We start from the raw sequence: 26,739 nt of genomic DNA on the forward strand, positions 1-26,739 counted from the left end.
GTCGCCTGCCTCCTTCCTGTGACTTGCGGGGGAAAGACGACGCTGAGCGAACCTGCAGTGACTCGCCGCTGCCTCTCACGCCACCCCGGAGGCGCCCGGCGAACCCGAGGGCGGGGTAAGGTCACCGCCGGGCCGCCTGCGGCCACCCTCCGGGCCCGTCTTCCGGGGGCGGCGCACCCACCCCGGGCCCCGCACCTTCCCCCCGCGCCCCCGGCGCCCTCGAAAGCGGGAAGCGCGCCCGGTAGGCCGTCCTCCCCCGCCCGCGACTCCCACGCGACCCCACCCCGCCGCCCGCGCGCTCCCTCCCGGGCAGCCCCGCGCGCGCCCCTCGGGGACCCGGCCCGGAGCCGGAGCTGCCCGCGCGCCCCGCGGCCCCGCGCGCCCCTCACCACGACCACCGGCCCGGCGCTCGGCGCCGCGGCTCTCCCGCCGGCGCTGCGACACCGGACACCCGACACCGGACACCGCTCCGCCCGCACCTGAGCCCGCCGGGCGGAGGAGCAAGGGGCCCGCCGGCAGGACAAGGACCCGCGGGAACCCCCGCGCTCCCTGGTTCCTCCCGGCCCTTCCCGGCCGCCTCCAGCCTACGCGGGGCTGGGCCGCCCGGGGCCGTCGGGCGCCGAGGGAGGCGAAGGCATGGGCCGAGCACGTCCCCGCCCGCCCCGCCCGTGGTCCAGGCCCGCCCGGGCCGCCCGCACCTGCGGCCGCCGGGGCTCAGCCCTCCGCGCGTGTCCCGCGGGCCGCCGTGGGTCCCGGCCGGGCGCCGGACGTCCTGGCAGGTGGGGCCCAGGCAGGCGGGCGGGACCTTCTCAGCTGCACGGGCTGAGCTTCTGCTCCGGCGTCGCTGGAGCTCACTTTTTTTTTTTTTTCTTTCCCTTTTGTTGACCTGAAGTAAATTATCAAACTCTCCGGCGCTTGTCCGTACGGGTGTGGCTTCGTAGGAGGCCAGGACCAAGGAGGAGGAAGGCCGGAGAAGATGAAGACAGCGGAGAGGGGGGAGAAAATGAAAGAAACGCGGCGAGAAGGAAAGAGGGTGAAGGAAGGCCGTGGACTGCGGCCAGGCCAGGTCGGGGTGGTGCACGGGGGAGGAGCTGGCTTGCCGACGGAGAAGGAAATCTGGGAGGACAGTTCAGCAGAAGCAGAGCGGAAACGTTGGAGGGCATTTTACGTCTAGAGGAACGTTCAGAATGTGTGAAGCAAACAGCCTGGTTTGGTGACGCCCAGGTCGCGGGTGTCCGGCAGAGAGGCTGTAAACAGCGAGTGTGGACCTCGTCTACGCAGCCCACCTGACTTGCTCCTTCAGAAATGAAACCCATTTCTAGCCTCTTCAGATCTCGGAAGATACTCAAAGGTAGAACCTGGGGGCAGAGGTCAGGACTCCTGAGGAACTATTTAAGAACTATTCTAGGGATCCTATCAGGGAAGAATTTCTGGTTGGGTTTGGTTCCCACTGCTTATTAAATGAATGGCCTGTAGGGTGTTTCTGGCCGGAGTGTCATTTGCCCCCCGGCTAGCTGCTGTGGCCAACTTAGAGTGAACCCTAACACTGCATGGTGGAGCGGTTGAAGAACTACGAAGTTAGCATTTAACACATCTGAGAAGCATTTAATGAACACCTGCTGGGTGCCAGGCCCGTGGTGACACTGGGACCCACAGGGAGCAGACAGCCGGGCCCTGCTGCCGTCCTCGGGGCAGCACTGCTTTGCACAGTAGCTGTGTGTATGTTTCATGCCTCTTTGAAATCATAAACGTGATGCTAGGACTGATCCCAGGCAAGTTTGAATCCTACCTGACACCCCGGCACACAGCAGGCACGCAGTACACGTTGGTTGAATGGGTGTTAACAGCCCGACTGAGCACAGACTGTACACTGCATCATTTGCTCAGTGAGGAGCCCGGTGTGTCTTTCCTTTTCTCTGCCGCCTCCTCTACATCTTCCTTGCCATGGGCCTCGCTCCTGTATTGGTAAGATATCTCTTCTCCTCCTCTCTTTTCTCTGCTTCCCCCTCCATCCTCTTCACCTTGTCCCCCTCTCCGCTACCACCTTCCCTTTCTGTTTCTTCTCTCCCATCACCCATTATTTCCTCTTTCCATTGGCATAATCTGATATAGAAAATATATTTTTCCGTTAATTTCAAAAGCAGACAGTTAAAATGTTTTCTATTGCTCCAAAAACAACAATGGCTCTGTTACTTAATTATGAGGCCCTCAATTATTTTCCCTCCCTTTGGGCCCATGCCCTCAGAAGAAAGCATGTCCCCACCCCGTGATCCAGGATGAGTTGTGGGAGGGTTGCCGCCTTCACATGCCGGCAGGGGCCCTGTCGAGTGTGAGGTGTGGGCCAGCGGGCCTTGGCAGGGGCCAGGGGCTGAGCCTCTCCTGCTTGCTGGCCACGGGCGAGTCCCAGACCCCTATGATTGGGAGTGTTCAGGAGTTCCGGATGCCCGTCCAGGGCCGCGTTCCAAGAGAAGAGCTAAATATCTATTTACTTGATACTAATTTTTAAAATTAGTCATTTATTTGTAGTAATGGATACCATGAAGCAGATGGCCTACGTTTTGATGAACACGTTCCGGGGCATTCCTTTTAGAATCTTGCTTAAGACCCCTGCTTGTAGGCTGCCATGTACAGCCACGCGGCCGGCTCTGTGCAGATGGAGGGGCGCCGAGCAGAGGCGACAAAGCATAGGTCACCCCCCAGCTGTGAGACACAGCAGCCCCAGTGCTGCCAGGAAGACCAAGAAGACCACTTTTCATAAGTGTGTGAGTTTTATAGAAAATGAAAGTTACCTTCAGATGTTTTCTTTAGAAAATAGCATAAACACCAATAATGTTTTTCCTGTCATACTTTATCATCAGTAACAGAAAGTCCAGCCATGCTTTTAATTCTCCAAGAAGTAAGCTATACATTTGTCCCTCAGTGACTGTGAAGTAGATGTGAAAGAAAAAGACTAAGAAATTTTAATTTTACTAAAAATTGACCAAATCTCAAAATAAATCTTAGTCGTCAATTTTTTTTTTAAACGTATTGAAGGGCTACTTTGTCTTCAGTTTTTTGCCAGCAGTTATATTTGCTTGTGAACGATTTTCATTCCTTTATGACTCTGTGTGGCTTTTATTTTTTCATCTTCATGAATAGCAAGATAAATTATTGGTCTTTACATCATTTTTAAATTAATTAGATTACTCTAATTTTTGATGTTTCTGCTGAATGACCTTTATGGTATTGTTTCCTCCAAACCCACGCTATGAGCTGGTGACAAGACGTTCCTCATTTCTTGTGTTTCTGTAAAAGCTGTTGCTAGCATCCTGGCATCCTTGGATCTTCCCAGGCAGCCTGGAGTAGGTCTCCTAATGCAAATAAAACCAAAGTCTCATCTCTTAATCTTGGACCAGACTCAGAATCAGGTTTTGATTCCCTAACCTCTTTGTCACGTGCCATCTTTTCAAAAATTACACAGATTCAAATTAGTTTTATAAAGCTTTACTGCCGGTGATCCCAGAAGTAGTTCTCAAGCACATATTAAAATAACCTAAGGGGGCTTCCCTGGTGGCGCAGTGGTTGAGAATCTGCCTGCCAGTGCAGGGGACACGGGTTCGAGCCCTGGTCTGGGAAGATCCCACATGACGTGGAGCAACTGGGCCCGTGAGCCACAACTACTGAGCCTGCGCGTCTGGAGCCTGTGCTCCGCAACAAGAGAGGCCGCGATAGTGAGAGGCCCGTGCACCGCGATGAAGAGTGGCCCCCGCTTGCCGCAACTAGAGAAAGCCCTCGCACAGAAACGAAGACCCAACACAGCCAAAAATAAAAAATAAATAAATTTTTTAAAAAATGCAAATTAAAACAATGAGATGTAATTTAAAAAAAAAAACAAATAAGGGAGGTTTAAAGTTTGCCCCTTTGTCCGCTCCTCCAAGGGGTTCTTTTGATGGGGATGGGATGGAGCACAGACATCAACATTTTCCCAGCGCATCCTAGGAGATCCTAAGGTGTGGCCAAGGGTGAGAACCACTAAAATATGTAGGAACAAAGTTAATTGGTTAAGGGAGATTTTGAAGGAGTAGTAACGGCAGCCCCTAGACTTTACTAACACAAACATAGAACTAGATGTTCACCTTCTTGGTTCTGGTCTTGAAGTTAGTCCCACAGCCTTGTCTGGGGATGGACAGCCTCTCATTTCACAAATGCAGTGTCTGGCTCGTCACTGCCGCTCAGCAGGCCTGAGCTTTGCTTCTTTCCTTCCATTCACTGCTTCCTGGTTGTGAAACCCAGATATGCCCTCTGGCCTTTTGGTTGAGGACAGGGCTTGCACTCTGGCCCAGAGACTCCCACCTAGGCTCCTGGCTCCAGGCGTTCTTCTCGTCAAGTCCTTGCCTTTCCTCGGGTAGCTCTTTAGTTCTGCCCTCTAGGACCATCTCCCCCATTATACTCTGTTTGCCTAAAGACTCTTCTTTAACAGCAAGGAGAGCGTTACCCTGGGGTAAAGTAAGATACTATGCCTCTTCCCCTAAGTGTATGTTTAAAGAAGAGCCAGTTTATGGCCTCAACGGTGAATGCCATTGTTTAAGTTTGAAATGGAGAGTTGATTTTATTGGCATGTCAGCATTTTAACAAGGACATTTGTATAGCATCCAGTATAATGGAAGGTTATGGCCAACAGATGACAGATCATGCTTTATAAATAGGGGATACGAAAGAGGACAGACTCCCTTTGGAGAAAGGAGTCTGTATTCATAGAGTTTATATAGCCACACTGGGAACCGTCACTGGGAGTGCATGCTACAGCTCTGTCCTCGCTAAAGGATAGTACATCATACACAATGTTTAGGGCTGGAAGGAATTTGGACGTTATCTGGACCTCATTTTGCAGCTGAAAAAAATGTGGGGAAAGCAAGGTTAACCATAACAGAGCTTTAGTGGTGAAAACAGAATTAAAACAAAGAGTTTCCGACATACAGTCTTTACAGAGTTATTATACTATAATAAATTAACCAGATCATTTACCTTACTGAGTTCAGGAGTAAGAATGAAGGGAACCATCACCTGTGTTTCTCTTCCAACATAAGCACCTCTGTCTGGTGATGAAGAGGCAGACAGGAGCCTCTTCGGGGCTGCACCAGCTCGAGGCCAGCTATGGGGCACAGGTCTCCCCTCTGGGCTCTGCTGGCTGTGCTCATAGCACTTGCAGAAGGAGACTTGCAGGTGCCACATCGAGCTTTTCAGCCCCTCTGGAGAAGGCAGACCTGAGGCTGTGACCCTCCCTCTTTCTTCAGTGCAATAAGCAGGTACTGATGGAACCACCAATCAATTCTGAGTGTTTCCTCGGGTCAAATTCTGACCAGAGGAAGAGACGTAAGAAGAAGGAACAGAGGAATCAACGCCAGAAGAATAAAGAGAGTGGAGGTGATTTTTTTTAAATGTCTACATGACTCAGCTGATTTCCTAAGTGAGCTTTGCTTCGCATTGGTGCTTCCTGTGGAGCCTCAAATCTGTACTCCTAACTAGCAGGGGAGGGGTTCACACATGAGAGGGGGAAGAATGCATCCAGCCTCCAGAAATTACTTCGAGTCTTTAATGGAAGAGGAGGAATTTCTGGTCAATACTGAGCTTGAAAGCATGAATTTTATTGCTAGTTTTGCTGTGTGGTGAGCAGCCCTCCCGAACTGGCTGAAAAAAAAGTCTAATCAAGTGCCTGGGAAACAAAAGACTCAAATCCTACTGTTTTTTCCTTTAAATAACATTTCCTAGTTAGACTCCTAGGAAGTAACATATGTCACTAAAGAGATGACACTTAATGTCACATAGAAATGGTTTCTAGTCCTCTGAGTGTGTGCTAAATCATCATGACACCATAAATCTGTACAGATCAACATTTCAAAGCACTTGAAAAAAAATTTTTTTTTATTTATTCATTTATTTATTTATTCATTCATTTATGGCTGTGTTGGGTCTTCGTTTCTGTGCGAGGGCTTTCTCTAGTTGCGGCAAGTGGGGGCCACTCTTCATCGCGGTGCGCGGGCCTCTCACTGTAGCGGCCTCTCTTGTTGCGGAGCACAGGCTCCAGACGCGCAGGCTCAGCAATTGTGGCTCACGGGCCTAGTTGCTCCGTGGCATGTGGGATCCTCCCAGACCAGGGCTCGAACCCATGTCCCCTGCGTTGGCAGGCAGATTCTCAACCACTGCGCCACCAGGGAAGCCCTCAAAGCACTTTCAAGCTATGATTTCCTTCAGTCCTCCCAACATGTTTGGTGAGATAGGCCTATCCCAGGCCTGGGACTCGGGTCTTCCCACACCTAGTCCAAGGCCCTTTTCCCCACACGCTACTGCCTCTGTCACCCTGTCATTATCCCTGCGTGCATAGGATGGCTGGAGCTTTGTCTCATTATTTTTGCAGTCCCCAAGCCTAGCCCGGGCTGTGATATAGAGCAGATACTGAACACATGTTTGTTGGCGAGCTGAAGGAATCTGAATCTGGGCTTGCCCAGAGAGAATCAGTGCCTCCTTGCAGAGTCTGGGTAAGCTTATTTTTGGAAATTAAGGTTAAGTAGCTTTGCAGCCTAAGAACTTATCAGTGTGTTTTGAGGAATCATCTTAACCCCAGGAATGGCTCATGTAACTTGAATGTTCTGACCTGAGACGCTAGTCTGTATGAAAGGAAGGGATAGTCTCATGGGGATTATATTATTATCCTGCCACAGAATCATATGCCTTATTTTTATTTTCCCTTAATGCTTTATTATTTTTCAAATTATTATTCATTATGTGCAATGATGTAAATCTTTTATCCCTATGATGTGAATGACACACATGTGAGCAACTATTGTTTTGAAATACATAGCATTTTCTGACCCAGAAGAGTGATTATTTACATGATCAGTCTTGCAGTTTTAGGAATGAACCATCTTGAGTTATTATTCAACTGTTTCATTGCTGTTGGTTCTCCAACTAGATTATAAATTCCTTCAGATAGACTCGTGCATTTTATGTATTTTATCTCCCTCATGCCTAATGAAGGACCAACACAAAACATGGATTTCTGAGTACACAGATCAAGGCAAAGAATGTAGATTCCCTTGATGGAGCTCTTAGTGTAGTCTGACAATGTTCGCTAGAGAATGTTTTTTTTTTAGTTTTCATCTTGATCCAACTTAATATTGTAGCTGGAATGAAATTCTGTTTTATTAAACTCCTCATAGTATTTCCTAAGAGTTATATATTTGTATAATGAAACTTTCTGTTGGTAGGGCAAAAAAAGTAGACGGAACTGAGGGAGCTGCTTCTAGGATATTTGCATTAAGAAGAGAAGCCACATGTGCCCTCACCTTCTCTTCCTGCCTTTCCCTCTCTTCCTTCTCAAATAGCATGTGAAAACCTACAGATGGGAATTTCCATGCTAAAGTGAAAAGGAAATGAATGATTGCATCTGCTGGCTTGTCAAACATTTAGTAAACCCGTGTCATTGGGGGGGCGGGGGGTAATGAAAAGAAACAGTCCCTGATGGCCATGAGCAAATACCAAATACCTAGGGGGCGATGTCATGAATAAAAGCAATTAAAATAGTTTTAATAATGAGGTTGAAAACATAAATACTACAAAGGTCACAGAGACAAGGTGTGAGCATTCATGAGAAGACAGATTACATCAACCTGAGGGACTCTGGAAACTCTGATGGTTATCAGAGAACTCATCGTACATTCCTTCCTCCTTCCGGTAGCTTAATCGTAGGGGATGGTGGGAATTCGTGGGGCAATCACAGAGGCACTTGGTGCTGTCAGTGAGGCTGAACACGTAATAGGATTTTATGAAGATTTTCTTAATTAGAAAGTTTTATTCCTCTGGTCTCATCTTTCCAGCTTGTATCAGTTATATCTTGCTGCATAACAAACACCAAAAACTTAGTGACTTTAAACAATAACCTTTAACATTCCGCATGGGTCTGTGGGTTGCCGGGAGGGTTATCCTGCTGCCCTTGCCTGGGCTTGTTCTTGCGGGGCAGCTGGACCCTGGGGCAGGCATGTGGCCTTTGACTCTCACGGGGTCCAGGCGGATTTCTCCACCGGCAGCAGCAGCATTCCAAGAGGACACGGCCCGGTGTGTCACAGCACATGTGCTCGTGTCCTGCTGGCTGAGGTAAACCCAAGGCCACCTTCAGAGTCAATATAGGAGGGGCTACACTGCACAGATTCTAGGAAGTGTGACTCACTGGGACCATTACTGTTACAGTGTACCACACAGTCCAGCACAGAACTCCCTAGAACATGGACAGCTTGCCCAGGAAAGCTCAGAGTTGTATAGGAATTTATTCCCCTGTTTCCTGCGTTAGCTTGTTTCTGTACATGTCTCATGTGGAGTGTCTGGACAACCCCTAGACTGGGATAAACCACTGGTGACACTACCTACAAGAACCTTTTCTTTCTTTTCTTTTCTTTTCTTTTCTTTCTTTCTTTCCTTCCTTCCTTCCTTCCTTCTCTCTCTCTTTCTCTCCCTTCCTTCCTCCCTTCCTTCCTTCTTCCCTTCCTTCCTTTCTTTCTTCCTTCTTTTCCTTCTTTCTTTCTTTCTTTCTTTCTTTCTTTCTTTCTTTCTTTCTTTCTTTCTTTCTTTCTCTCTTTCTCTTTTTCTCTCCCTTCCTTCCTTCTTTCCTTCTCTCTCTCTTTCTCTCCCTTCCTCCCTCCCTCCCTCCCTTCCTTCCTTCCTTCCTTCCTTCCTTCCTTCCTTCCTTCCTTCCTTCCTCCCCCCCCTCCCCTCCCTCCCTCCCTTCCTTCCTCTCACTTGCCCATGCTAACTTAGGGAGAGTTAAAGACTAGAATTCAGATCTCAGTCTAATGATCTCTGCATAAGCCACCTCCCTCCCTCTCCAACCCCTGTGGATATCTTGTCTCCAGTTTCATTTACTTTGTAACATGTGAGGACTTCTTGTCTAATATTTTATGTGCTTTTCAATATTTATAATTAATTTATTTGCTGTTTCCTCGACTTTTCAATGCTATGAATACTCCTTATTACTTCACAATCTCTCATTAATTTCATTTTTACCATGTTTAACATTAACTAGTAGAGACACTACAGAGGAATGACCCCAAACCAGATCCTGCAGCCCTGAACCTTACATTCCCCAAACTGTGTTTCCTCCTGTTTATTATTAACTTTGATTTACTTTGCTTTAGCTGGTATTCTGACCATGAGACTATGTCTGACACTTGATAATGTCAGTTGTTTTTCAGAAAAGAGGTGATAATTCCACATCAAACAAAGCTCAGCTTGTAACTGTAAGTGAATTCAGAGCACATTTCTTATAGGCTTTATTTTTCATTAAGCCTAAGGGTTTAATTTAACCAACAGCAGAGTGCTGAATAGGAACAGGATGTTAAGTACTTCTTTCTGTTGTGCCTTTTCTCTGCGTCCCAGTTCCCCAGTCTGTCAGCCGCTATGCAGGGATAGGTGGGCATCTCTGGGAGCCACAGTAATGCTCTCAGCTTGCTTGCACTTCTGACTCAAGCCAGGAAGTAACTTGGCATTAGGATAGCAGGTCCCTGAGCAAGGCACATAGTCTTCGTTCTGTGTGTAAGGTTCAGGTTAAATAAGCAAACAAGTCCAAACCTATGGGTTCCCTTCCTCAGGAGGGCTGGTGCTGGGTCTTTGCAGTGCTGTCATCCATGGGTTGCCTTGAGCCTCGTCATCACCCCCATTATCATTATTCATATTGTTCTCCTCACTTGTCGTCAAGCAGCACATTTTTGTTCAGGCTCAAGTGCATGTGAAGGGCATGGAGAGAAGAAGAGGGGGTGTCACAGGAAATGATGTCAGGGCTTTTCTTTTGGCTCAGTTTCAGGCTGTTGGAAGGAAAGGTTGACAATTTCACCCTATCCTCCTTCGGTCAGGTTGCCTTTGGGAAATTTCGTTTGAATTTGAGTGCCACAGTTTAAGGTGACATCAATCATGGACAAGTGTAGTTTTTTCCGGGGAAGAATGGATAAGTTAAGTACAGTTAAAGGAATTGGGGGGTGATTAGCCTGAACCCAAGAAAGCTTGGGAGTATGTGGGAACCTCCTCAAATATCTGAAGGAGTCTCACGTACTAGAGATACCTTGGACAGATTAGGACATTTGAAAGTTGAGGTCAGTTATTGCTCAGGACATCTCATCTCTTCTGGTAATTGTCATTTAGCAAATGAAGGACAATGGAAACTTACCACCACCTTCACTTCGTCCTGGTCCATTTTCTTATTTATGGTTACACTGGGTTTCACAAATGTCAGTTCTGGCTGTGTATCCTTTCGAAATATGTTCACCCACAACTGCTGTTTCTAATCTATTATGTTTCTTGCATTATAGCTCATTCCATGGTGTCAGACTGTTTCATTAAGCTGTCCCATCTCATCCCTTTCACCACTGTCACCTACTCAGCTCCCAGGCACTGCCCCTCACTCACAGACTTTGAGACCTGTTACAAAGTCTTCCCCTCCACTCCCATTCCTGCCAGCGACCTGGAAAATCTCACCGTCTACCTAGATAGATGATCCATCCCACAGCATAGCTCACCCTTTCCTGGGTCTCTTTAATTCCGAAGACATCCTCTGCTCCTTTGGCTCTGTCCACAGCCTGGATCTTCTGTACCTCTTAAATTTGGTATTTGAACATAGCAATTTCTGGCCACAGCCTGCTGTTCTCCCAATTTTCTCATGAACTCACACTGCACTGCTCTTTTAGCTCAAAGGAACTTTTATTCCCTTGATTCCTTTAATTTTATTGGCTTATCAGCTACCCTCAGCCCCTTCCTTCTTCTCTCCCCAGCATAGTCCTCCTTTGCTGATTTCTCACCACCACTTTCCATTCCCTTACTCCTCCCTCATTTTGCTGGAGAAGGAAAATCACAGCCTAGGGTCATGGCTCTAACTTCAGCTGGACCTCAAGGCTGCCGCTAGTCTTGGGTTAGCTTCCTCTCCCGCTGTTCCCACCAACTACTCTAATAATACTATCATAATCACACTCTTCAGGCCCCCGTCTCTCAATTTCAGCAGATGACCTGCCTCCTGTCTTGAGAAGACTGATGCTTTTAGACATGTTGGCTGCATCAGTCAGGGTTCTTTGTTACAAACAACAGAATCCAATCCACTGGTTGAATGGCATGTTTGTTAGAAGTTACTTTGCAGTTCAGAGAATCTCCGGAAGGACCTCAGAGCCCTTGAAAGCTATGCGGCCCCAACCATGCCATGGGGGCTGTTATAGTAAACACCACTGTCGGAATCCAAACCTTAGCTGGCACCATGCACTGATGATGGTCACAACCGAAAGCCGGAAGTTCTGTTCCTATTGTGCTTGAAGAGATAAACACTTCTCCACTTCATTTGCCGAAATACGGAGTCTGCATGTACCTACCTCCTTACGCTGCTCCCTTCCAAGTCAACACCTCATGCAGAAGCATCTGACCGGTGGGAGCTGGATTCACATGCCTGCCTCTCAGCAGCAAGGGATGCCAGGAGAGTGAGTTCTGGTTTCTACCTTGTGGAGGCAGGATTCATCATATGGGAAATTCTCCAATACAGGAGGGGTGAGCAAAAGACATTTGGCAGCTACAAACATGATAAACAGCCCCTGTGATCTTTCCACCTTTCATCCCTCTACCTGAAAATTTATCTACCTCCTGACCCATTCATACCTTCCTTCTTCCAATCATAGTGCCTCTAGTTTTGAAGGTCACCCTCTTTATTTCTGCACTTAACTCCACCCCTTTCTGCTGCTTCTGTGTCCTCTATCATACCCTCTCCTTTCTATATTCTGAATCTTTCTCTATTTTGACAACTATCCTCAATCAATGAAGATATTCAAGCTTCTTCCATCCCAAAAATCCCTCCCTAGACTCCCTCAATCTGCACTCCCCTGCTTCTCAAGCTAACTTCTTGAAATAATAAATTAAATCAATCATTTCCATTTCTTCATCAACTATTCCCCTCGACCTGTTGCTGTCAGGCTCTGGCCCACTCCTCAATGCTCCCAGCCTTGCCTCCACTGAAGCTGCTCTTATTATGGCAAACAAATGTGCCCCAATTTGTCAAACCCAAAGGACACAGATTAGTCCCTGATTCACAAGTGCGGAGCTGCTGCTTTCGACCCTGGAGATGCCTCCTCCTTCCTGAAACTTCCTGCTCCTTTAGCTCCTGTGAACGCCCTGCTGTCTTAGTCTTCCTTACCTTTCTAATCAGTCCTCTGCTTCTTCATGGGCTGTTCATCTTCTGCCTTCTGTTTAAATGTTGGGGTTCCTAAGTCCACGACTTTGATTCTAACAACTCTAGTGGACTCTGCCTGGGCTCTACTTGCATTTTTTGAACCACATGTATGTGGATGTCTCCTAAACTGTACCTCTAGTCCATACCTGTTCCCTGAAATTCAGACTTGGATAGTAAAATGCCCAATGCACACTGTCACCTGAACATCACACCTGATGTCAGCTCTCATCGCACACACAGGATTAACATTTCTCCTTTATTCTAATCTCTTTAAGTTGGTGATTTCAACCAGTCCCTCAAGTTATTCTTACCATTTCCTTTTTCTTTACTATCCCCCGTCCCATGTTAATTCTAATCTGACCATGTCGATCCTAATACCTAAACATTTCTCGAATTCATCACAGCCTTTCCAGCTTTGTTGTCATTGGTTGAGGGTCTCAACATCTCTTTCTGAGTTTCTAACTGGCCTCCTTTCTTCCCATCTCATCGTCTCTAAATCCATACTCCACATAGCCGCAAAACAGGACATATTAACCAACTGTGCTGTGACATCTCAAAGCCCATCACTGACACCCAGGGGGTGTCCTGCCTCTCCAGCTTCATCCCTCACACTATGTGTCCCATAGTTTCGGCCTCAACAGCACTAATGATTTATCTAGTTTCTTGCATTTTCATGCTATTTTTGGCTTCTTTGTCACTGTGCATGCCCTCTCTCTTGCGTGGAATGTTCTTTCCTTTCTCCTCTCTATATTGACACCTCACCCCACCCCCCAAAACCACCACTTAACTCTTCCGCATCCTTGCATGCTCAGCTCAGGCATCAGCTCCTCCACAAAGCTTTTTGGGCCTCCTTTTCCGTCCACTGCAGAGTTAGAGCCCCTCTGCCTGCTCGCATAATGCCGGTTACATGCTCCTCAAAGCACTCACTGGATATTTTATACGATCAAGTTATAATAGGTCTTTTTCCCTGTGAGAGTGTAACTTTCTTAAGGGAAATAGTGGTCTCATTCCTTGCTGTAACCTCAGAACCTGGTAAAGTGCCTGACAGCTGGTAGATACTTCATTAACGTTTGAGAAACAAATGGAATAATGGATCTCCTTTACAAACCCTAGAGTCGGGTTTTGGTGCCAAGATGCTAACCCTCTCATTGTCCCCTGTCACCTCCCCGATAGCATATGAAAAACGGTTCTACCGTTTGACAATGGTTAAGACTTGCGATGCTGCTTACACACTCTTCTGAAGGTACTTTAACAGCTAAGTTTACACAGTTGCCCCATCAGTATCAGAAGCGTGGCAGAATGAAGACCACCCTTTGTCTAAAATCAGGAAGCAACGCTAACACTGACCCGTGGGCTCAGTGGGTAATCAGAGCATGTCCAAGGTTGGAAGGTAAAATAAAAAGAAAGACTATGCCAAGGGAGAGGAAAATAGCTGATGTGCTGCAATCTTTGGGCTGAAATTAGAGCAGGTGAGAGTTTCAAAGATCAGTTGTTAAATATTCCAGCCTGTAAATATTACAGTAAAATGAAGATAACAAAAATGTGTTACGGTGAAGCAATATGAAGTTTTTTAGGCACAAATTTTATGTTTGAATTGGAAACGTATGATTGGCTTTCACTAAGGTAGCTTGAAAGGGTTGGTGGGTTATTTTAATCTACAGGCTGCATAGCTCAGGGTGAACTGGCCGCTCTCGCCCACGATTGCAGGAGCCTTTGCTCTCAGCCTGTGGAATGACGTCCACTCTGGTTCTTGCTGTTTTGTTAAACTCATTGGAACCCCCAATGGAGCCACTCCTTCGGCTCCCTGGGGACATGCCAGCTCTTGGCCTGAGGCCACTGTCCCCACTTCCCTGCACTGTCACCACGCACTACCCTCTGCCTGGCATGGTGGGAGCGGTATTCACCATGGCTAGGAGCACCCCCTTCTCCCCCAGGTGGGTCCCTGTGTGACCAAAGACACCACTGGCACTGGCACCCAGTGTGGCTGTGTCTTTGGGAGGGAACGGACTTCATCAGAGGACAGAAGCAGCTTTCTGCAGCCCCCCTTTTGGAAGTGGTGAGTTAGTCATTAACTAAAACACCTCTGCTTCTGGGAATCAGTCCTGACAAGCTGAACGCTGTTCTCTTGTAGAAGTGGCCCATGACTGAAAGAGGGATGGCAGCTTGGGAGCAGAACGAAGACCAGCTGAAGAGTGGAGAGAGGAGTAGGACCGCGTGGAGACTCATCTCGGCTCTAGCAGAGCAGAGGGGGCCCAGGCCCCAGCGGCTCCTCTCTCCCTCCCGTCCTCACTACATAACGAAAGGCTTATAAGGGAAGGGGCCTAAAAGTCCAGAATTCTACAGATCCATGAAACTTGAGAAGTAGACAACTAATTAGCCTGAGAATCTGAGTTAAATGTAATTAAGGGCGTATGCGATGAATTTCAAGTTCCAACAAATATTCTATACAGATTTATAATAAAGATTAGATGGGGAAATTTTTGAAGATGCCAATAGTCCGGTTTTTCTGGCCCATGACAGGGTTTATCCAGTTGTCAATCTATTTCTTGTTCTTTTCATAAATCAGACACCTAATGGTTTGAGGTTCAAGTGTGGAACATTTCAAGACTAGAAATTTCGGTTGTGTCAGTCGGACAAGAGCTGTGTTCTTATAATCACTTAACTTTTTTTTTTTTTCATTCTTAAAGATCAATCTGAAATCCAAAGGCTGGCCGATTATACTTATCAACGATGGCAGTTTGCTGGAGCCTCACTAAAAACAAGGGTCTGGGAGGAACTAAAGGTCCTTCAGGCGTTTCTTGTGAGGAGGCACCTGGATGAATTTCAAAACTACTCTGCCATCTGCCAAAGTCAAATGACATCAGATCCAGGCCCCATCGCACGGCAGTGGTTAGCAAGAGGCTGGTGACGTATGAGGCTTTGGAGACCAGATCCCCTGATGGGTTTCCAACACTTGGAGAGCCTTCCCAAGTGCACTGCCTGTTCCCCAGCGTGTCCCCCAGCCCTTCCAAGGGAAAGGGCGCAAATGCATGGGCTCCTATGTGGAGCTGAACTATTTGGATGATTCTGTTACAGGTTTTCAGGATCCGATCCAGCAGTCAAAAACTATGTGCCGAGTGCTAGCACGTCTGAAGCACAGTGCCAGGTTGGGGAAGATGTGAAAAAGCAAGAAGACAAGGCTTCTGCCCTCGGGTTTTCAGAGCAGTGGGGAAGGATGCTGTTCTCCAGGTTGATGTGACGAAGATTCCAGGTAGATTTCTACGAGGCTCCCGTAGCAGAAGACCAGGATTAATTGGGTAAAAACATCACTCAGGCTGTAAATGTCCTGATCACCACCTATTCTCCTAAAAGGCCCATTGGCCAGAGAGATGTCACGGGATTGATTTAAGAACTCAGAGCACTGGGGAGGTGGCATCTTCCCTCATCTTGCTTAGGCTCCCATGCCCCCTCTTCTCTCTTTGCCTGGCTCTGCTTTTGTCCTCTGTGTACACATACTTTGAGATGGAAAACATTGACTCAATGACTGCGGTCTATTAGCTCCATCCTGGAGGTTATCTACCTTGCGGGTGGTGTGGTCCTGGATCATGTAGTGTGGGTAGACAACAGAATGTAAACACCAGTGGACAGAAGTCATGTGTAAAGGGGATGCAGGGAATACTCACACGGACTCTGTCATTCCTCACCTTTCCTTTTCTCCAGCTGATTTATACAACTGGATGTAGTCCTGAAGAAAAGGGGTAAAAGGTCCAGAGACCACTGCCCCATGTGGACCAGTGTATTCTTTACGAAATAATTCAAATAGCCTTCAGTGAAAAAACAGCTTACATCGATTGCGTGTTTACCGTGTGCCAGGCACCACACGTCTCATAGTTAAACCTTCTGTTATCTGCACGTTACAAATGAGGAAACTGAGGCAGGGAAGTTACTTGCCCAAGATCACACAGCTAAAGAGTGGTAGACTTGGGAAACCAATTCAGGCCATTGGACTCCTAAGTTTGTGTCCTTAACCATTACAGGTTCTTCCATCCTGGAATGAAAATAGATTGGGAGTCTTCTTTGTCACATTCCACATTCCTCTTGAATTTGTGTCAACCGTGTTGCCATCTGAAGTATGCCTGGCGTCCATGGGTACCAATCAATCTGCAGCGCCAGCCTCCCCTGCCACGAGGCAGCAAACATGACCCTGAGTGGGTCACAGTGTGAGCGTCTGGCTGAGCCTGTGCCTTCCGGGCCAGTGAGTCTGGGAGTGAAGCCGTCTAACTGGCTTTTCCACTGACATCACACAGGGAAATAATTTTTAAGGCGTCTCTGTACTTTTCTAACTTCCTTGAATAATGGTGTTATTTATGTGGTTATGAAACATGGCTTGAGAATTATTCTTCTTTGATTTAAATAAAAACGTCATTAATGAAGCATGTCAGTTTTTAGAGTCATTGCATAATGTGTTGCCTTCATAAAGTGTGCTTCATAATTTGGATTGTGGCTATTCCATCAGTATCATGCTTTTGAGAGGGAACCAGTCTCTGAAAATCATAAACAGATTTATATAAAAATCTCCTGCTTCTTGACCTCCATGGGATGCAAATCTATCCATCTTAGGTTGTTATTTGATTGTTTTAGGTGAATGTCTGGTCTCTATACCTAGATTTTAAACTCCTTAAGGATACATCAAGATAGCTGGGGACACAGTAAGTGCAATACTTAATAAATATTGTTGCAGAACTGCACAGAAAATATATAGGTACTAACTTATCATTAGGTACTAAAAATCAAGACTTGAATGATAAAACTTCAGAATTAATTTTGAAAACAAATATTCTCCTTCACTCCCCAAGGGACCACAAGTCTCCTTTTCTATTTCTGTTTTAAAGTTCGAATTAAATGACCCATCTTTGTGAAGATAATGGAGTAGTTATTGTAAAAAGGGGTCTTAAAAAAAAAATCAGAGTGAGTTTCTGAAAGACATTAAATCCGATGAACAGATACCCTACCTTTCTCACAGAAGAATTTAAAATAAATAAGTAGTCAGAGTTTATATTTTAATCTATTCTATTTTATTATTTTTACAGAGAGGGAAGTTTCATTCCCTTCCGTGTTGCAGCTCCACTCCCCAACCTTGGTAGAGCTGGAAGCTTTGAAGGTGGCCTTGAAAGGAGGGCAGTCTAGACATAATGCCGTCTTTCAGCCACAGTCCTACAAAAAGCAGAGCTGCAAATAAAAACCTAAATCTTCCAGCTGGAAGTGTCAACTATTGTCTGTTGTTATGGAACCCAGAACTTGGCTGTTAGTTCCTGGGGCTGGCAAAACGCATGCAGATCAGCGATGGAGTCTTGTTCTTAAACAGTGCTTTTCACGTTCCTGAATCTCAGCTCGGAAGCTAGTGAGCAAATGGCCTTGAAGGATGACCGGTGATGGATGGCTGTGGGGAGAGCAAGGGCAAAAGCCGTAAAGGAAACGTGTTTTATAAGCGGCCTCCCTCGAGAAACAGGCCCGGCAGTGGGAGAGCGGAGTGAGGTGCAGCGTATGTGCCCAAGGGCAGCCCAGGCTTGGCCGGGAGGAGTGCATGGTGGCCTGTGTGCGAGCTCGCGCCAGGGCGGGTGGTGGGATGTAGGCGAGGAGGGAGATGGCAAAGAGACAGGTGCCAACTAGTGTAAGAAGAGAGGACAGACCTGCCCAAGAAGGGAAAGCAGCTGTCTCCAGGCCTCGAGTTTTCCAATCTTCAAAACGAGGAGACTGGCTTATGTCTTATCTTGAGAGCAGTTCATAGGAACTCACTCTTGCTGGCTAATGCAAAAGCAAGAAAGTACTGGAAGGATGCTGGGGTGTGGAGAATCCAAAGAAGGGGCGAAAACCCAGGCCTCGGAAACAACAGGGACCAGGAGGCTGCAGGAAGCTGGGCCGCTGCATCTGTGGCATTTCTCTTTAGAACATTGCTGTGGATGAAAGTCAGCAGCCAGGACCCTCGCCTCAACTGCCCTCCCCCGCCCCCTGCCCCCCGCCCCCAGAGCTCCGTGTCTCTCAACTCGAAGTTTCTAGTTTCTGGGAGAGACATCCGACAAGCTTAGGTTGGGTCAGCCGTCCACGCCTGGATTGGTCACTTCTGAGCGGGAGACAGGGTCTCGGGAGCACAGCCAGAGCTGTTGGGTCCCACCCTGTGTCTTGGGAGGGAGCGGAGGCGGACAGAGGCAAATAGACGAGAGCTGGGTGGCCACACCCATATCTTTCAGTTCCACCTAATGTTCTAGTGAAACTACTGCAGCTCACAAGGATGTTTATGTAATAGCTTTCACGGTGCAACTAGAGCCAGGTGAGTAGATCAGGGAGGCGTTCTCAGAGGGGAGCAGGTCTGAATGGGGATTTAAAGGGCCCTGCTTGGTTCAATGGTGGGACGAGTGCACAGACACTCAGAGCGAACAGAGCTTACAAACGTAAACAAGTCATGTTTGGGGAGAGGAACCGCTTTGTTTGGTCAGAAAAATTAGAGACTAAAACATTGAGATAAATTGGCTTAAAGGTGAGATCATTCGTCCAGAGCCTGGAGTTGGGAGGCAGCCTGGAGGAGAAGAAAGAGAAGTGGCGTGGGAGCCTGGGGTCCGCCACGAATCGGCAGTTTCTCCTTGAGTAATCGAGTTCCCTTGGCCTCAGGTATTCACCTGTAAAAGGAGTCTATGTTGCTACCACTGGCAATCGTGTTTCATTTATTCATCCAAAAAATGTTTATTGAGCAACTACTATGTGCAGGCACTTCTAAGTGCTAAAGATTCGACAGTGAACAAAACAAAGTGCCTTCCGTCCTGGAGCTGCGTACCCAACTGATAAAGTAACCATCAAAACAAAGTTTGATTCAGACCCAGGATGGTTAAGTCTCGCCTTATTGTCCTGACCCTGCATTTCCTGCACACACTTCCTTTTGTGGAGCCCCTTCCTGGGGCTGCACCATTCCTTTGCTAGCTCTCCCTGCCGTGTCAGATGGCACAGTCATCATGGCAAAATATTGACCCGACTCTTAAATTGAAGTGTTTGAGGAGTCCTGAAATAACACCTCTCTTTCCTTTCCACGTTCTGAGCCATTTCAGAAATAAGACAAGAGTAAGGCAGATGGGAGAACCAATCTTAATCCCTAATCACTGATAAATGCCAGGCTTAGTTTACGTCTGCTGTGAAGCAGGCTTTCTGACACTGAGCTCCAGAACCAGACACCCCCTCCCCCCTTCCACCTGCCGGCCTGCCCTGAAAGGTCTCCTGGCGGAGGAGAGGGCAGATTGCATGCTTCCTGCGGGCAGCAGGCTCCGGGACAGGGGACAGAGCCTGGCCTGGGTGTGCCCGGTGCCCCTCCCCCGTCCCCCGTCAGGAAGTCACTCCTCCCCCTGAACTTACTCCCTATTGCTATGTTATTATCTATTTGCTAAATTCCTTCCTATTTGGATAAAGGGGGAATTTTGTTGCACTTCCCCAATGGAAACAAGGCAGAGATGAGGACACCAGGAAGAGGTCCTGTGTCATACTGCTCCACAACCCCGCCTGCAGGAGGGCCAGGGTCTCATAACTACTATGGCACAGCCCGCTTCGCCGCAATGTCTAAACTCTCGGGTAATGTTGTTGTAAGTTCTGGGGGCTACGGTGAGCTTCCCATCAAAAACTTGGAAATTAGGAAAACTGCTTCCATAAGAGATGAGACACAGATATGTCATCTGAAGGACAAATAAATAACTGCCAGGCCAGCAGTAGTTGACTGAGTGAGCGGCTAGCCCTGGGCTGTCCAATATGGTGGCCACATGTGGTGATTTAAATTAAAATTAATTAAAACGGAATAAAATTAAACAGTTCCCCAGTTTCACTAGTCACATTTCAAGTGCTCAATAGACCACGTGGCCAGTGGCTATTACATTGGACAGTGCAGATCAAGGACATTTCCATTGTCACAGAAAGCTCTGTGGGTCAGCGCTGATCTAGAAAAGCTCCCGTGATCTGGTAGAAGAGTTGGCCAGCTGATTAACCTTGCAGACTATGGAGAATATCCAGTTAAACACTGGTAGTGAGGTTGCATCCGCCTGGGTCCTGGGAGAAGTCAGATGGCGCTTGAAGGGTTAACTGAAGAGGGTGTAGTAAACAGATTATTGACGAAGATAGGGTTACACTGATCTAAAGTCGAACCCACAGAGCTGGTGAAGCATCTGGGGCCTTTGCACAGAGGGGAGCTAGCACCACGCTGCCGCTGCCGATGAGAGGCCTGAGGGGGTATGACGTCACTGGGCCCAGTAGCCACTGTCAAATTGATGGCCCTGCCATGGGCATTTTGAGGGAATACCCTGCTCTTCCTGCCCTTCATCTGTCTTGCTGGCGCCTCCTGCTGGCCTCCGACTGGAGGCCTGAGGGCACGAGAGCCTGGGGATGAAGGCTGTCCCCCGGGCCAGAGTGGGGCAGAGAAGAGGGAGAATGGAAACGGAGGGGGCAAGGAGCGCTGCCCCGGGGCCAGGGGGTTTGACCTGGCCGAGAGTGGTCCAAACCTCAGGCGGGGTTCCTAACGTGGAGATGGAAGCCGGAGGGCTGTATGATGCTGCGATGATTTAGTTTCCCCGTGGGTCTGGCTACACAGGAAAGAATATCCACGGCCTGTGGTGCTCATGCTTGTTCGTGGGGCAGTTTTCTCTCTTGCTGTGAATGAATATACTGGCAGTTTGAAACACCTGGCCAAGTGTTTACAAGCCTGCAAGGCCGCAGGCCTCAGGCCAGAGTAAATATACCAAAATTATGGGCACTGTGCTGTGAACGCTTTGGGGAAACATCCAGCTGGCCTTGCCCTGAGAAGGACTCCAAAATATCACATGGGCTTAAGGACAAACATTTAAATTCCTGAAATAACATCTGCCCCACGGAATTGCTGAGAGGCTTCCAACACATGACTTAAGTGAAGCACCTGGCACAGACCAAGGAACACAAAAGGGCATTTGTTCATTCACCTGATAACGTCTGATAAGTGTTCATGAATGCCTGCCCCGTGCTGGGGATGGAGCAGTAACTAAACAGGCAAAATGTCCTGCCCTCGTGGAGTTGGCATTTTAGTAGGGGAGAAGGATGGTAAACAATGTAGATAAGTACACCATATATTATGTTGGACAGTAGTAAGTGCTGGGGACAAAAATAACACAGGGCACAGGGATATGAGAAGGGGTGGCCTTTTATACAGAGAGATAGGGTGGCCGGGGAAGGCCTTCCTCAGAGCATGGAACTGGGAAAAAGCCAAAAGAACGTGAAGGAACAAGCCAGGGAGACCTCTGGAAGAGGGTGCCAGACAGTGGGGGTAGCTTGTACAGGGCCCTGGTGGGAGGGCCCTGACATGCCCGGGGACAGGGGGGTGGTCAGAATGATCGGAGCAGGGGAGGGGCAGGGAAGAGCAGGTCGGAGCCGTGGCGGGAGTTGGGTGGAAGGTCACGTGGCCTTGCAGTGGATGGGTGCTTGGGACTGCCACGTGTCAGCCTCACACCCCACACCCTGTCCTCGCATGTGGCACTGAATCCTCATGGCCTTACTTAATGTTCCTTCTGATCTAAGAGGCTCACTCAGAGTACTCTGGAAGCTAGGCTCCTGTTGTGTGTGTGTGTGTGTGTGTGTGCGTGTGTGAGTGTGTAATGTGTGTATGTGTGTGTGAAAGTGTATGTATGTGTGTGTGAAAGTGTATGTATGTGTGTATGTATGTAAGTGTTGTGTGTGTATATGTATGTGTGTATGTGTGTGCACGTGTGTGTATTAAACTGCTTTGTCCAGCATAGTAGCTGACATCAAGGTGATGCCCTATGGATGCTGACTGACTCATGCAGAAATTCCCATGTGGTCTTCAATTTCCAAAAAAAAAAAATCTGTGCTGTCCCTGTCCCAGTGTCATATGAACTCTTGGAAAAGATAGCACAGCTTTTTAATTTGACAGCAGATTAAAGTAAGCTTTGCTTATCTGCATAGTAATAAAAACCCGGGCCATATCCTTCAGGAATATCTTAGGTTATCATTCGAGTAATAAAAAAACAGAATAATTTTAGTGCCTATTTAAGCTTTCAAATAATCTTTGACCAGGACCAAAGGCATCTTCAGCAGCCTGGCAACAGAGGCTGGATGTGCCAGCCGAGACCGAGATTGATGGGCTCGGAGCTGGCAGGGCAGCGAGCACACGGCTTGCGGAAGGCGGCTGCACGCATATATCACCTGTGTCTTTCAAAGAAATGACAACTTGAGTGCTGTGCTACGCTAAGGACTTGATTGAAATTTCTCCAGTAAATCAAAATGAACAAGATATGTTTGCACTTGAATCAAAATGAGGTTTCCTAGTTCCCCAAATGGAAAGCAGGACCATGAAGCCAAACGAAACTCCATTGAGTTTACGTGATGCTCTTATGTCTCCGGGTTCTGTGGTCCACGGGCTCCCTATCTTCCCAGGATGTCTTTTTTATGTCTCCCAGCCCTACGGGCCCCTGTCCCTTCTCTTCTCATTTCCTTCTCCTCCTGTATCTAGTAGAACGCTGGTCTCGTTCGTTCTTTTCTTGCTTTACCTTCATAGCCCCACTCTCGTAGCCCCTCCCATCCACCCCGTCTCCCCTACCAGATGTTAGGCGCTGTGAGGGCAGGTGCCTTGTTTAAGTGTCTACCACTCAACCCCACCGGAACGCCTTTGATAGTGCTGGGCATACAGTAAATTCTTGTTGTTGTTTTTTAAATCTAGATGTTTTATTTATGTAGATAATCATCTTGCTCCAGTGGGAATTTGAGATGACTTATAGAAATACACAGAGTTCAGTAGGTTATTTTTGATCAGGATGTTGTAGTGGAGATTGGAAACACTGGTCTTTATCCCACATATGATTCTTCTTCCGGTCTTTCCCACACAGCGTCCTCCCGTGATACAGCAAAACCTCGGATCCCCTGAGGCAGGTCTCCTCCTGAGCGCTGCCCTCCCCATAATCCACCCCTCCTGGGGAAGCAGCACAGTCCGCTGGCTTGACTGAAGCCGAGTGGGTGTGCAGGCCGGCCTGCTCCCGGCAGTGGCCGCTTTGAGACAGAATGTTTGCTTTCATTTAATCTGTTTGGTTTCCAAGACATTCCAAAAACGTTCAAGAAATGTTTTTTTTCTTCTTTGGCGCTGTGCCTGCAATTAAGGAAAAAAACTAACAAGTGAATAGTAACATCTGGCAGGCCAAAACTTCTTGCCTTTCATTTTTGATGTAGTTACTCCAATCACAAAGAACAAAGTATGCTTTTCTAATTCAACTTTGCCCTGATTTTACTTTCTTTTATTATACCAGGAAAAGTGTACCACATTTAGTATGGAGAAAGTCACCTGTTACCCTAACTCATAAAGTGTAATTTTTTAAACCTTTGCTTCTAAGATGTTTACTAGTTGTAACAATACAGCCTTGTATTGTGCTTTGTTCCTTGATGTTATTTTCTGTTCAGTAATTTTAATATCTGCCTAACGTTCCTTCTATGATGTACCATGATCATTCTTCATTAGTTAGCATTTAAATTGCTTCCAATTTTTCATCGTTACAAATACTGCAGTGAGCAACTACAAGCATATGGGTTTTCTTATAGTTTGGATTATTTCCTTAAGATAGACTCCCAGAGGTGAGATTTTGGGCCAAAGGGCTTTAATATTTTTATGATTCTTTACAGATATTGCCAGATAACTTTCCAAAGGATTGTACAGCTTTACAAAGCCACCATTGATACAGGAGGTAGCCGACTTCATAGCTCCCTGCCAACTCTGGAATTGTATTAAATCTGTAAATTAACTATGGGGGAAAATGTTACTAAATTCAGCCTTGCAATTAAGAAGTCTATTGCTATATTCGTTATTGTGCATTTTTTATTTGGCTATATATATGCGTATGTGGTATATCTGTATCTACATACAACTGGCATCAGGGAAATCCCTGACTCTGTTCTGGAGCAGGATGGACCCCGGCTGCCCAGAGTGACCCCCTCAAGTCCCCACCTGTGGCCCTGGCCTGGGACTGATCCCAGGGAGCCGGGCGCCCAGCCCGAGGGGAAGGGCGCATGTGCAGTTCCCTCCCCGCGCCTCCCACCCTCAGGAATCTAGTACCTCTAGGCTGTGTGATCAGGAGTAGAGCCGGCCCGTCAGGTGACACCCTGGAACTAGGTGCAGAGTGGGGAGGTCGTCGGGTCAGAGCCCGGAGGATACACAGGGCCTCCATGGGAGGCAGGTCTCCCAGGTAACTCTCACTGAAGGGCTCCCCGGGATTACTCCCTAGAGGTCCCGTGAGATCTGGCATCAGTGGAACCGGCAACCCTGTCCTGGAGCCTGTGGTGGACCTTGGCGTTGCTGAGAGTCCCCAGAAGTCCCCACCGGTGGCCTGGCCTATCCCCGTAAGTCCTGGATCCGGAGAGGATCCCACGGTGCCTGGATGCTGAGTCACAGATGCCTGCACCTGCGCAGTTCACTCCAGCGCCCCTGCCCGCGGGCATCCTGGATGGCAGGCCTGTGTGGACAAGGGCTGCTCCCGCCCAGTGGGCGTGTTCCTGGTGCCAGTGTCCCAGCACTGAGCTCCTGATGCGGAGCCTGGAAAGGTCCTCCAGGGGCGACCTCCCCTGACCCTGCCGTGGGCCATTCTAGGGCTCTGGCCTCCCCGGGATCTCGCGCGCCATCTGTGGTCCTGCTGGCACGGCATGGCTCCCCGATATCGTGGGCTGTGTATTCGGGCGAATTGGCATCTCTGTTCGGAGCAGGCTGGACCTTGGCAGTGTGATGTGCCCTCCAGAAGCCCCTGCCTGCCATCTGGCCTGTCCTTGCCCGTCCCAGACTCAGGGGCAGCTCTCAGGGAGACGGCGCCCTGAGTTCACTGCGTGCGCTTGCGGAGGTCGCTGCGAAGCCCCTGCCCCGCGGCCTGGCTCTCCCACCCGGACTCACATATGATCGGATGTGGGCACAACAAGGTCCCTGGGGCCAAACACCCCTCTCGTCTCCTTGCCTTCTACGTGCTCCCTATCCTCCTGTCTTCGCCCGCCAACCTCTCCATAGCAATAATTAAAACACAATAACCACCCCCCCCAAAAAAACACCCCCAAAACCCCACAATAACCCAGTGGCAGAGATAGTGATTGCATCCGGCCTGGTAAAGCTCTGCTAGAGGCTGAGTATCTGGGACACACGTGTCTTGAGTAGGTCATGCCCACCTGGAATTAGATGGACGGGGGGGGGGGAGGTCAGATTCACAGCACATTGGCTGGCATTGGAAACTGGCGTGTCCTCAGGGAGGTGTCCCATTGTACCTGAAAAGAATCTTGGTCCCCCTGGTGTGAGCGTGTACACGGGCCGCATGTGAGTGTGAACTGATGAAGGTGAGTGTGCTTCCTCAGCGCCGTGCTCTAGTCTCAGGGGCAAACTGTGTTCTGTTGGCAGGATGGCACTTCGCTGCTCTGGGCCAAATGATGAAGGAGGTCACCTTTGTGATGCTCCCATACCTGCCTCGCTTCCCCTTGGCTGGCGCCTGACTCTCCTCTCTCGCTCCAGCCCAGGTAGAGAATGCCTGCACAGGGCAGCGTCCCAAGGTCTGAGTTGCAGAATCTCAGGGCTGAAATGTGTCTCAAAAATCACCTAGTCCAATCCTTTCCTTTTGAATAGATGAGGAAACTGAATCTAAGAGAAGTAGCGTGGCTTGACTCAGGTGAGTCCGTGGCAAAATCAGCACTAGAACCAAGGTGTCTGGGAAGAAAGGGCCTGAGATAAAGGGTCAAAAGATGGACTGGGTCTGAGCCCTGCCTTGTAGGAAGCGCATGGCTTAGGGTAAGTCAGTTACATAGACTTGCTAATTTCCATAACTGTTCTGGACCAGATTAAATAATGGATGTGACAGAGGGCTTTAGAAACTGTAAAGCATCCCACCAATGAAAGGTTTTTACTATGCCCGGTCAGTAGTGTGCCAAGGTCAGCCATCAAGAAGGTGCATTGTCTGTAAAGAATTTAAAAACAGTTATAAAACCAACTAAAAGTGAGCTTGCTTTTTGTTATCACTGTGTTTGGCAATTCTAAATAATGTCAGTGATAAAATACTCTTTCCTGAAAAAGTCTTTCATAGGTCTGAATTCCAAGCAATTCTTATGGTTACTATTAAATTTTAATAACATATATGAAAGTTTCAACTTACCACATTTTTGTTTCTTATCCTTTAATAAACCTTGTCTTCTCCATGAAAGTTAGTCAGAGATCTCCCAGTTAGGGTTGACAGATTGATTAAAGAAAAACAGAGGGCACCACTTAAATTTTAATTTCAAATAACAATGATTAATTCTTTAGTATAGCTACGTCCCATGCTTACTTGGGACATACTTATACTAAAACAAATTTATTGTTTACCTGAAATTCAAATTTAACCAGGCATCCTGTATTTTGTCTGGCAACCCTACTAGTTATATGTGAGGATGCAGCTACCTGCTTAGGTTCAGAGATTGAATTCATAATGGTTTAGAATGATTTGAACTTACTTGGAGCACAGTTTGTAACTCCAACC

General features: G+C 47.8%; 1 protein-coding gene and 1 long non-coding RNA gene across 5 annotated transcripts in view; one reads left to right on the forward strand and one right to left on the reverse strand.

Moving 5' to 3' along the window:
- Positions 1–899, reverse strand: part of SH2D4A (SH2 domain containing 4A) — a 72,237-nt gene extending 71,338 nt beyond the window's left edge. For 2 of the 4 annotated variants that reach the window (XM_082374880.1, XM_082374876.1), the window contains exon 1: positions 699–899. The gene's annotated coding sequence lies outside the window, so the exon portion shown is untranslated. Of the gene's footprint in view, positions 1–389 lie in introns of all 4 variants that reach the window. The other 2 variants (XM_082374873.1, XM_082374875.1) reach the window with 2 other exon arrangements.
- On the forward strand, positions 1–24,051 carry LOC309619598. Its single transcript, XR_014239073.1, has 8 exons — positions 1–115; positions 893–1,965; positions 6,395–6,515; positions 14,158–14,279; positions 14,355–14,620; positions 14,911–15,473; positions 16,240–22,488; positions 23,885–24,051. It is a non-coding gene; the product is annotated as an uncharacterized lncRNA (long non-coding RNA).
- Positions 24,052–26,739: the final 2,688 nt, after the last annotated feature.

The sequence above is a fragment of the Balaenoptera borealis genome (assembly GCF_965194805.1).
Source record: "Balaenoptera borealis genome assembly, chromosome: 21".
NCBI classification, from domain to species: Eukaryota; Metazoa; Chordata; class Mammalia; order Artiodactyla; family Balaenopteridae; genus Balaenoptera; species Balaenoptera borealis.